Genomic DNA, 11,465 nt, shown 5'->3' with positions numbered 1-11,465 from the left:
GGGGGGGGGGGGATGCGATCGTAAAAAGTTACGCCCACGAAATTCAAAATCGCGCGCCACGACGACGCGTCGCCGCTGTCGCGTAAGTAGATACATGGTGCGTATCGCGCAGCATTTTCCTCCGGTCGCGCGAGGGCGGGAAAACGCGTGGGCCGCAAATAAACCCTTGCAAGCCTAATCTCATTTAGCATGCCACTGACGTCACCCGCTGGCGCCCTCGTGACGTTGCCGACTCCGTCGGTGACGTATCGTGCGCCTTCCTCGGCGAGCGTCCTTGCTGAGAATGGTTAAGGTCGGAGTAATTGAACGTTCCCACGTGTATACGATTTTTATAGACCCGACAGTCGATAATGAGAATCTACCTCGCCCTTTTTCCAAACGTTCCGCCGGCGAAATTAGTTTATTCCTGGAGTCCACATCGATGAGGTTGCGATCAAGCGCTCGGGACGAAGCCTAGTATCGATAGCGCGTTCAAAAGTGAGACTCGAAATGGCAGAGGTGAAATAAATATTTCTCTTTTTAAACGCAAATATTCAGCGTCATTGATTACGAGTAATTTTTTTAGGAAATGTCAAATATACTCTCCAAAATATAACCACTGTGCTCTTTCACTGAAATGTTATACTTGTAACTGTTGGTTCAGTCATAAGTATAATGATTAGTAACATCTCGCTGAAGGAATTAGTTAATAGTAGCGATTATTTTCATTATTGCATTTTGCGAACACAGTGTCGTAGCACGCAAGGTGGATGGAAGCCGTCAATTTCGTCATCACAAACACAGAAAGTCGGATTTGGTATAATATATAATGAATTTGTTTTTTATACGAATTTTTTATGGTGGAATCTTATTTCCACTGGTTAATCAGTGGTAAAATCAGTGAGAGAGAGAAATCAGACGAAGCGGTAAAGTTTTTTCACTGAAAATGAATGAATATTCATTGACCGTCGGTGAAATAGTTCTTTTACCAATTCAATCAGAAACATTTTTACTGAGTTTACTTTAAGAGAGTACTTAGACACAGATTTTGTAAACGTTCTCTCCATCTCCCGCTCTCTCTCTCCCCCACTCCCCCCCCCTCTCTCTCTCTCTTTGACTGCTTATTTCCGTCTATACGCGAAGGAAACAACCACGTATTGGCTCTTTGACTAATCGATCAGCCGCTTTTATAAACACTGCACGTTTAATCGCGCGCTGTTCGATTACAGTTCGATATTTGAGATCTCAAGGAGCTTAGAGATCCAATTTCACGCGATAATATCGCGGTACTTTTTTCCTGATTGTGTATGTGAATCTGTGTATATATATGTATGTGTATGTGTAGTATGTACGCCCCAGAATGAATATATATCTCGTCGGCGTCGTCATATCGCGCCGCGCTACTATTTTAACGTGAACTACATCGGATGATCAGCAGCAGCAGCAGCAGCAGCTAGTAGAGAGAGAGAGAGAGACACCTGTTGCTCTTTAATTTGACGTAACGCGTATGCGATCATAAGGTCGTTCGGCTCTGAAAAATTGCCTGCTCATTACGGATGAGTACAACGTGGCGAGGAATAAGAATAATAAAGGACACGATAGCGCGTTTCCAGTGCGATAATTCCAGCCCGCGCGCGGACGCGCGCCGTCCGTTCGTTCGGCTGGCTGCTGTTTAACCAAATCACGTAGTTGATAGAACGCAAAAGTGCACTCCATCAAAGCGATTCACACCAGGGAATCCGATTAATTTCATCGCGCCGGTAAAAGTGGATAAAGAGCTCCCGTTGATGAATCGCGCGTTCGCCGCCGCCGCCGCCGCCGCCACCACCGCTGCTCCCCCTTCTGCTCACAAATGGAGAATCTTATTTGGACATTTGACCTACTTTCCGCGGGCTCCAAGTCGAAGTCACTTCTGAGACTTCCGAGGCTCGCGGAGTATGTACACGTCGCTCGTCTGGCGCGCTCAGCGAGACCTAATAGTCGCGAGCGGTGATACAAATAAAATTTCGCATCAGAACGCGCTGTCAATATCGGTGCGTGGGTTTTATATTAAATTTCCCGTGTTTTTCGTCGTCCGCTGCGTCCGGTCGTTACATGTCGACATTTGCGGGGGCTTGCAGATGGAAAATATGCGTCCCACATTTACACTTTTCCAGCGTGCAGATTATTTGACGAGTCGGCCATGAGTTCTCTTTTATAAAAAAAATTTTTTTTTATAATGGGCGATTAGCACGCGACATTCGCGTAATTCTGTGGCAGCTATGTCGCATCCCTCTCGCGCGCGTACATGCGGATCTCTTCGAAGCGAGCGCGCGAAGAGCGACGAAGTTCATCCGCGCCAATGATTGATCTAGTCTCGCACTCGACGAATGCGCGGCCGCGGTTCGTTGCACCGGCAGCGGCGGTTGGGATTCGTGCGAGGCTCGTTTGTGCGTGCATCAGGTGCGCGGATCTCAAACGGCGCGGTCACTCAATTTTCGGGGCCGTTCAAAGTAGTCGGATAGAATGATAATCTGGGAGCAGCTTGGTAGTTGGTAGGTATTGATCTGTCGGTCGGGGTGTTACTGTGTGGTATGGTTGGTCGGTGGGCTGGATAGGTGGGTGGTTGTGCCATGGTGGGCGAGGGTGGAGGCATAGGGACGAGGGGACGAGGTAGTGCGGGGTGGAAGGGGTTGCTTCAGAAGGGTGGGTGGAGACAGGAATGGGGATGAGAGGTCGGGTCGGAACGCCAACAGCTCTAGCCTTATACTCGACTCTCTCTCGCTGTATCCCCCCTCTTTTTCCCTCTCGCTCTCGTTCTCTGTCTCTCTGTTTCTTTCTCTCTCTCTGCATTCATCTTTCTCTTTACCTCTCGCCATCTCCCTTTCTCCCTTTCTCTATACGTTTTTGCCATCTCTCTTTCTCTCTCCCTCTCTCCCCCTCTCTTTCTCTCTCTCTCTCTCTTTCTCTCTCTCTCTCTCTCTCTCTCTCTCTCTCTCTCTCTCTCTGCTATCTCGTATATCTCCCCTCTCTCTCTTTCACTCCCCTTTACACATCTGCTCGTTCCGCTCCGATTTTTGTATCGCTGCGCGTTTTTCGACTGGCTATCTCTTTCGTCCCGCTTGTTTAATCTATCCATCTCTATCTCATTTTCATTTTTCTCTTTTTCCGGCACATTCATCCGCGCTCCCTCCCCGCCGTTCGTCGCGTTTTCTCTCGGCGCCGCTCGTCCATCTCCCAATTTTGTTTCTCTCTTTCCTTTCCAGTTTGTCTGCCTCACTTCTGCCCATCTGCCTCAGTGGCCGTCCTTCGTCTTCCCTCTTGGCTCGTTCTTCCGTTTATTCTCTTTTTCTTTCATCCTTTCTCTCTCTCTCTCTCATTTTTTTCGTTCTCTTTCTCTTTCTCTCGCACTGTTGTTCCATCTTTCTTCTTTTCTCTTATGTTCTGTGTGTCGAGAGTGTGCAGAATGAGAGAAACGATTATGAGGCGAACGGGGTGGCTATGCCCCCCACAGGATATAGGGTGCCAGGGTGAGATTGGCAACACAGTATACTCGCTCTCAGTTTTGCTCTCCCTTCCACCAGTTTCTGTTATATTCTCCTAGCCTAACATTCTCTCTCTCTCTCTCTCCTTCCCTCTCGTTCTCCCCCTTTCACCCCTTCTCTCGCCATCGTTCTCTCTCTCTCTCTCTCTCTCTCTCTCTCTCTCTCTCTCTGTATCTCTCTCCCTCTTTCTCCCTCGCCACTCTCGTTGCATCCCGCACGACCCCACGAACTTTAGATTCGGCGTCGTCGTCGTGTACGCTACGCGCCACCGGATTGGCGGGTTGCGACCTAGCATGAATTATTCGGTAACCTAATAGTTTCTTGAGTAAAGAGCAGCAGAATGCTATATCTGCTCTTTGTGTATACCTCGCCATGTCACCCCTTGCAGGATACTTTTCTTCTCTAAGACGAGAACTGTGGGAGCGAAAATATCGAGGACATATTGAGGTGTACTTTCTCACCCAAATCATAATATTGACAATTATTATGTTGGTCCGATTAGGCAGTTACCGATAATTCTTTTGTTCGTGCGTCGGCATCCACATCTTGGTCGCACGTTGGCTTTTCCCTTGCATAATTTATTTTTATTAACGAATTTCAATTTATTGTCGTTATTAATGTTTGCGCTTGTCACAGGCGTACGTTGTAATTCGCGCTGTGTGACGCATAAATTCGTGATATTTGTCGATTTTATTTTTCACGTGAGAGGATTTCTCTGTCGAAAAATAATAAATTTACAGAGAGAGAGAGAGAGAGAGAGAGAGAGAGAGAGAGAGAGAGAGAGAGAGAGAGAGCCTTTCATCTCGCGCTCGGAGAAATATGTTGTACAGCCCGTATACGGATTATGAATTTTAGTGACGGGGTTGCGCATCAAGTTAATCCGCCGCTGGGTGGGTTTGCGAACGACGCACATCCCCCTCGGATGATGTAATCATTCGTTCGAGAGGGGCGATAGAATAGCTCAAATGAAAATTACTTTCTCGAATACCCGGAGCGGTGATGAGTAAGTTGAAGACGGAGGGTCGCCGCAGTCACCCTTCGCCGAATGTCAAAAAATAAACTCCAATTCGTGCGGCAGTTTCGAGCCGAGATAACGATGCTAATCGATGCGAAAACATCTTGCCTCGAACGAGCTGCGATTGTGCACTTGATCGTTGCGAGTTCTGCGGCCAAACATTTTCCACGTAGTCGAATATTTTCGACTTGCGCGATTCCGTGGCTCGCGCGAATCGAAATAGCGGTAGGCTTGATGCGAATCCGACAGCACTTCATCACACAGCTCGTTTAATGGAACATTCTATGAGCTATTTTCGACTTATGTGTTATGTGTCATATTCCGCTCACGCACGTACACAAATATAACATAACGCCGAACGCGCGCGAATACTACTAAATGCATGCGCATAGCCGGCGATGCACGCGCGCGCGCGTGTGTGTGTGTATATATATATATATATATATATATATATATATATATATGATGTACTTGCATACGGATCGAGTTTACACTAGTGTGACCAGATTCGTATATACATACATAGATGCAGCATTGTACTCGCTTCATCATACAGTTCGTACAGACGCGCGCGCGCGCACGCACGTGCACACACACCCAACACCCCTCTCACGCGTGTCAGACTATACATTCGTATCATAGAACAGTTCATGCGAGAAGGAGAAGTGCTCGAGGGGTCGCAGCGCCTATATGCCGTATTAACGCTGGGTTAATTTCACCAAGCGAGATCATCGAGTAGACTAACCGCGGCCAAATTCACTTTGACTCGATCTTTTCCCGCTGATTCTGCTGCGAAATTAGTCTTTTCAAAAGTGAATTTATGGAAATCTGAAAGAAGTAATTTCATTTTTGAGTTCTTGGATCAAACGACGATGATTGAATTAAAAAAGAAATATTGAATGCGTCTAACTGTGTAGTCGATTGCATAAAGTTTGCGACACTTTTCTTGATGACTTTATATAATACAATAATATTTACACTGGTTATAAATTATCTTTATTCGTTTTGTACTTAAAATTTTGGTAACTCTCAAACCTTTCGCTACGCAAGATCGTGTTCATAAGGTCGCAGTCTCTTTAACGCTTCTGGTTACACGTCGCCATCTTGGTTTATGATATCAGAAGTGCGAAAATATATGCTTCCAAAATTCCTGTATTTCGAAATAAAAAGATATTTCCAAAAAATAACATTTGCAATCAAACAAACACACCTAAAATGCTCTTTCCCTTTGTTGTAACAAATAATAACCATAAAATTAACGTGACAAAATAAGGAAATGTAGCTTAAGATAGTTACTGTCACATTAATTTTACTGATTATTAGTTATTTATTGGTTGTTAGAGCAAAAGAGGAGTGTAGAAGTTGTAATATTTTAGAAGTGCGCTTAATCGATTGCAAATGTCATGTTTTGGATATATCTTTTTATCTCAAAGTGTTTTACAGAAATTTTGGGTATACACTTTTTCGCTTCTGATGTCATCAGGAGTTCCGCCTCAATTTCGTGATTCCAAAATTCATGAAAAATAAATGTCTCAAACTTTATGTAAATGACTATACACATTTGTGTTAGTATCCTGGAAAAATTAAATCAATCCATTAGATCGGTTACCGTCTGTATTGTAATGCACAATATTTAGAGAGCACACTTCGACTAAACTCTGATTAATCTAATCTATGATAAATAATCTATGGATTTTCCAACACTAACTTCCAATTGTGTAATTTGTCGTTTAACGATAATAAAAAAATTAATAATTTCTATCTGGTTTATTTCCGTCCTTAACTTAGCAAAACAGAACTTTCAGCCATCTGTTTTATCAAAACTAGATAGATGACATTTGATTGAGATATCTATAGAAAATTTGTTAAGGGTTATTTAAGCTTCAACCTCCTGTTCTCCAAAATAATTATGGCTTTGAGTTAAAAGTGTAATTTTTCAAACATGCGATTCGAAGAAGGTAACCCGAAATCTTTTCAATATTTTTTCCCTGGTCTTTATTTTACACTAGAAATGAACAGAATATATATGTTGACTCTAAATTATTTCATTATTCAGTAAAATATTCAAAGTACTTGAAAAATATTTTTGCTTATTTTTTATTTTATTATATGAAAACAATGTGTGTATATTTGATATGAAAATAACATTTCCTATTTGATACTATAAAAATATACCAACTTTACCAACTGAGAAAAGCGCGAGTTCTCGTAGTATTTCGATTCTAGGTTGAGAACCTATGTTTGGAAAGAGCTGACTTTCTAAATAGTTTCATTACTCAGTAGAATATTCAAAATATTTTAAAAATATTTTCTTTTTGATTTTTTATTCTATTCAATATAATAATTGATATTAAAGTGGAATTTTCTATTTAATATTATAATAGTATGCTAAAATAGGATGCCGATATTACCGACTGAAAAAACGCGAGTTCTCATATTTTTATTTCTATTGTAAACAGAGTCCTTTGGGATTCTCACTTGGTATCGTAGTGGGATAATATTGCTACAAATGTTGACATTTTGAACGAAATCTATGCTATATCTGGGAAAATCTTGACAAATTTCTATGCGGGTAATGATTTTAAATAATCGATTAGAAAATCTTGGCAAATTTCTATACGGGTAACGATTTTAAGCCGCCACTCAGCGCCAATTAGATCAATCAAAGTTCAACGAAAGTCACTCTAATTTCTACGATAGCGATTTTCTCGCAATGTGCGGTAAACCTAAAAATCCTAAAACGCGAAATATGCTGTTCTTTGCGATTCGGGAACACGTAGATCAAACGATTTCACAATTTCCCTTTCGCGTGCATCAACGTCCTTCGTCGAAATCTGATTCCGTAAATAGGTACGTCGCTTTCGCTCTAATAACGTTCCCGACATCGGCATCCCGTAAAGCTCATTCCGCACACTGTACTAATAATATTCAAAGGTTGTCAACTTCGATGTTACGTTAAAGCGGAAAGCGCAGCGGCGAATGTGGGCGAGAGCAGTCGCAGGCGGCGGCTAGGATAAATTGAGATCGACCGACACGTCCCACGTATGCCGCGTCGAATCACCGGATCGTCGATTAAGTTTGGCGTCACGCGTGCCATTTTGAATAGCCGAAGTAGCTGCGTAATCGGCCGGCTGACAGGTGCCTGCGATGCCGCGAATTCTCCGCGAGGGGCTCCCCCTTCGCACGGGATTTGCCTTACTCTCATTGTCATTCGACACTCTGCCCCTCTTTCGCCAGCTCGTAAATTGTAATCCGCAAAAAATTCCTCAAAGTTAAAAAGAGATGCTGAGAGTACTCGCTTTGTTGTTCTAACAATCTGTATTGTTTTAACAAAAAGGATGATATCATAAACTTACGCCAAATATTACGTTATATGCTCATCGTGATTCAACTCTCTTCCCACTGGTTCATAAATTGTAATCCGTAAAAGAATCGCATTCTTCAAAATTAAAAGCAGGCGCCTAGTACACACGTTTTTGTTAAATTAGTATTTCTTATAAACAAAATAATATCAAGAACTTACTCTATATGAGTTTATGTTTTGTCCTTAGTAGAAATTGAACCTCGTCGGTGTCTAGCCACGAGATAGCGAATTTGTGTCTGACACCACTACTAGCCAGTAATGTACGCTCACTTTTCCTAGTGGTTAGAGAAATAAGTTAGCTGATAAGCTGATAAGCAAACAAAAGTACAAGTATGAGTTGAAAAATCATAAGTAGTTGCTAACCAGTAATGTCATGCTCAATTCTGCTTCTTTGAAATTTTTATGAAGTTAACGTATATTCAATTTTTATTTGCTACCTAATTTTTTGAAATGATAGTGGCGATATAATAGCTGGATTATATATAAAATAGACATATTTTAAAATAGACAGCGTCATCTGCTCTGTCATATTTGATATGTAATAGCTAGACAACAGCTATATCACAAACCTGATGTTATATTTCAGCGAATAATCAGTTAGTGACGAGAAAATGTTATCTCGCCTGTACTAGATAGACTAACTTTTGACTCAACCCGGCTAATTATATTTCTACGCAAGGTGAATCGACATTCTGTTTCTCTGCACGTTTGTTGCAATCCGTAAAAGAATGACATTCTTTAAAATTAAAAGCAAGCGCCAAGTACACGCGTTGTTGTTAAATTCGCATTTTTTACAAAGAAATAATATCAAGAACTTAACCCAGTTGAGTTTACGTTTTGTGATCCGGCACTCTATCTCTCTTTCGCTGGTTCGTAAATTATTGTATAATCCGTAATAAAATGATATTCCTTAAAATTAAAAGAAGACGCCAAGTACACGCGTTGTGTTTTGCTAAAAAAAAAAAATAATATCAAGAACTTATGCTAATTGAGTTTATATTTTGCAACCTGGCACTATGTCTTTTTTACGTTGGTTTATAAATTGTAATCCGTAAAAGAATGATATTCTTCAAAATTAAAAGCAGGCACCAAGTACATGCGTTGTTATTAAATTTGCATTTTTTATAAAGATTTTTTACAAAGAAATAATATCAAAAATTTAATCCAGTTGAGTTTACGTTTTGCGTCCCGGCACTTTATTTCTCTTCCGTTGGTTCGTAAATTATTGTATAATCCGTAATAAAATGACATTCCTTAAAATTAAAAGGAGGCGCCAAGTACATAAGTTGTTAAATTTGTACTTTCTACAACAGAAATGATATCGACGACTTGTGTTAGTTGACTTTACGTTTTATAATTGGACATTCTGTCTTTCTTACATCAATTCGTAGATAGTATAAATCGTAAAAGAAATTTACATTTCAAAATTAAAGGAGGCACTAAATTATTAAACTCGTATTTCTTGCGAAAAGAATGAAATCCAGAAGCTTATGTCAAATGAGTTTACGCTCGTCGTGATCCGACGCTTTGTTTCTCTCTTGCCGGTCCGTAAATTGTCATTGTAAGCGCGACAGAAGCATTATTGGTCAGCGGATCGATAATGATCAGTCTGCGATATTTCGCAACAAAGACGTGACGGAGTTTTTCGTCGAATCATTCGGAGGACGCACCGAACTTGCTCGTCGAGAAAGAGAAAGAGAGAAAGATAGCCAGACGCTCAAAAACGAAAAACCAGCACCGCGGAATCTCGCTATTTTCGGAGTACACTTACCATCGAGTTATAAGACTATTTCCGGACAGTAGCTTCGACCCTGCGCCGAATCCGGTGAGTCTATCCAATCGGTCATCCTCCCTCGCTTCTCCGGCGTCGTCTGTGTCGCTCGGTATGTGCGCTCAAAACGGCTCAGCGGGAGTTTGTGTAATTTTAGGAAGTGCCGGCGATCCGCTGTTAATAATCGAGCCGAGATTCGACGGTGCTGCGCGAGCGAAATATTTTCTCCAGCATGATAAAAGAGGAGCAGAAAAGCACGACGCGCAAAATATTGAGTTGATGCAAAAGTTCGTCCCGTTTTGGCTGCTGCGCGGTGTTGTGTCGTAAAGTCCACTGATTACCAACTTCAGACATACAGAGGAAAAGGTACAAATATGGGCTCTCTATCACTTTTTTCTTTATATCTTAAAATATAGATATGTATGTTATCAAGCAAATTGGATGTTCATTTCAATACTTGTAAAAACGATGTTTTTAAAATGATTGGATTTTTAGTTATCTACATTTTTCTGAAAAGAGAGAAATTTATAATATTGTTTGAAAATGAAATCCAAATATGGGTTATCTTAGTAATTTCAAAGTAACATAAGATTATAAAGATAAAGAAATATATTTTATTGTATATATATACAGGATGCCTTACACTCTCCTCCGGGCATTTTGTGGGAACGTAGAACAGGTTGCGGTGAACATAAAAGTTCTATATCGTTTTACGATATTTGCAATAATTATCGAGATATTAATTATAGAAAATTTGTGAATGATCATGCAGAATATGGTAAATGAGTTATAGTAGCGACGACTGCCGTCGTGTACTTATACGAATTGAACAAAAAAGTCCTCCACTATTTTCCAAATAATCACATAGATTTTTAATTATTAATTAAAGAAGATTATTGCACGATTTTGCGTGATAATGCACTCATCTTCTTTAATTAATAATTAAAAATTTATGTGATTATTTGGAAAATGGTAGAGAACTTTTTTGTTCAATTTGACCTAAAGTATAAGTACACGACGGCAGTCGTCACTACTATAACTCATTTACCATATTCTGCATGGCAATTTACAAATTTTTACAATTAATATCTCGATAATTATTGCAAATATCGCAAAACGGTATAGAACTTTTATGTTCACCGCAACCTGTTCTATGTTCCCACAAAATTCCCGGAGGAGAGTGTGAGACACCCTGTATATATATACAAGAGTGTCCTAGACATTCTCCTCCACAATTTTTATGGGACGTAGAACGGACTGAAATGAACGTAAAAGTCCCATATCGTTTTGTGATATTCGTAATAAATCTCGAGATATTAATTAAAGAAAATTGGTGAATGATCATGCGTGATCATGATAGATAAGCTGTAATGGCGCTGTCTCCCGTTGTATATTTATACATTCGGTCAAACTGAACAAAAAAATTCATTTGTACCATTTTGCAAATGACTATATAAATGTTTAGATATTAATTAAAGCCTATTTGTGCATTATCGTGCACAATCATGTAACAATTTTCTTTTATTAATAACTGAAAATATACGTGATTATTTGCAAAATGATAAAGAGTTTTTTATTCAATTTGATCTAATATACAAGCATATAATAGTATACATTGCCACTACAGCTCATTTACCATATCGTGCTTGATCATTTATCAATGTTCTTTAATTAATTTCTCGATTATTATTGCGAATATTATAAAAGAGAGTTGGACTTTTATGTTCCCCTCAATCCATTCTACGTTCCTACGAAAATTGAACACAGTCTGGGACACCCTACACACACACACACACACACACACACACACAC

The 11,465-nt window shown here is 40.4% G+C and overlaps 1 long non-coding RNA gene across 1 annotated transcript; it reads right to left on the bottom strand.

Moving 5' to 3' along the window:
• Positions 1-7,895: 7,895 nt before the first annotated feature.
• On the bottom strand, positions 7,896-9,879 carry LOC116852079. Its single transcript, XR_004379685.1, has 3 exons — positions 9,654-9,879; positions 8,042-8,157; positions 7,896-7,979 (listed from the first exon to the last, which is right to left on the bottom strand). It is a non-coding gene; the product is annotated as an uncharacterized LOC116852079 (long non-coding RNA).
• Between the last annotated feature and the right edge of the window lie 1,586 nt (positions 9,880-11,465).

This window comes from Odontomachus brunneus, unplaced genomic scaffold (assembly GCF_010583005.1).
Source record: "Odontomachus brunneus isolate Ranch 3 - 2012 unplaced genomic scaffold, Obru_v1 Obru_scaffold_201, whole genome shotgun sequence".
Classification (NCBI taxonomy): Eukaryota; Metazoa; Arthropoda; class Insecta; order Hymenoptera; family Formicidae; genus Odontomachus; species Odontomachus brunneus.
This window is presented reverse-complemented; position numbering and strand designations above follow the sequence as displayed.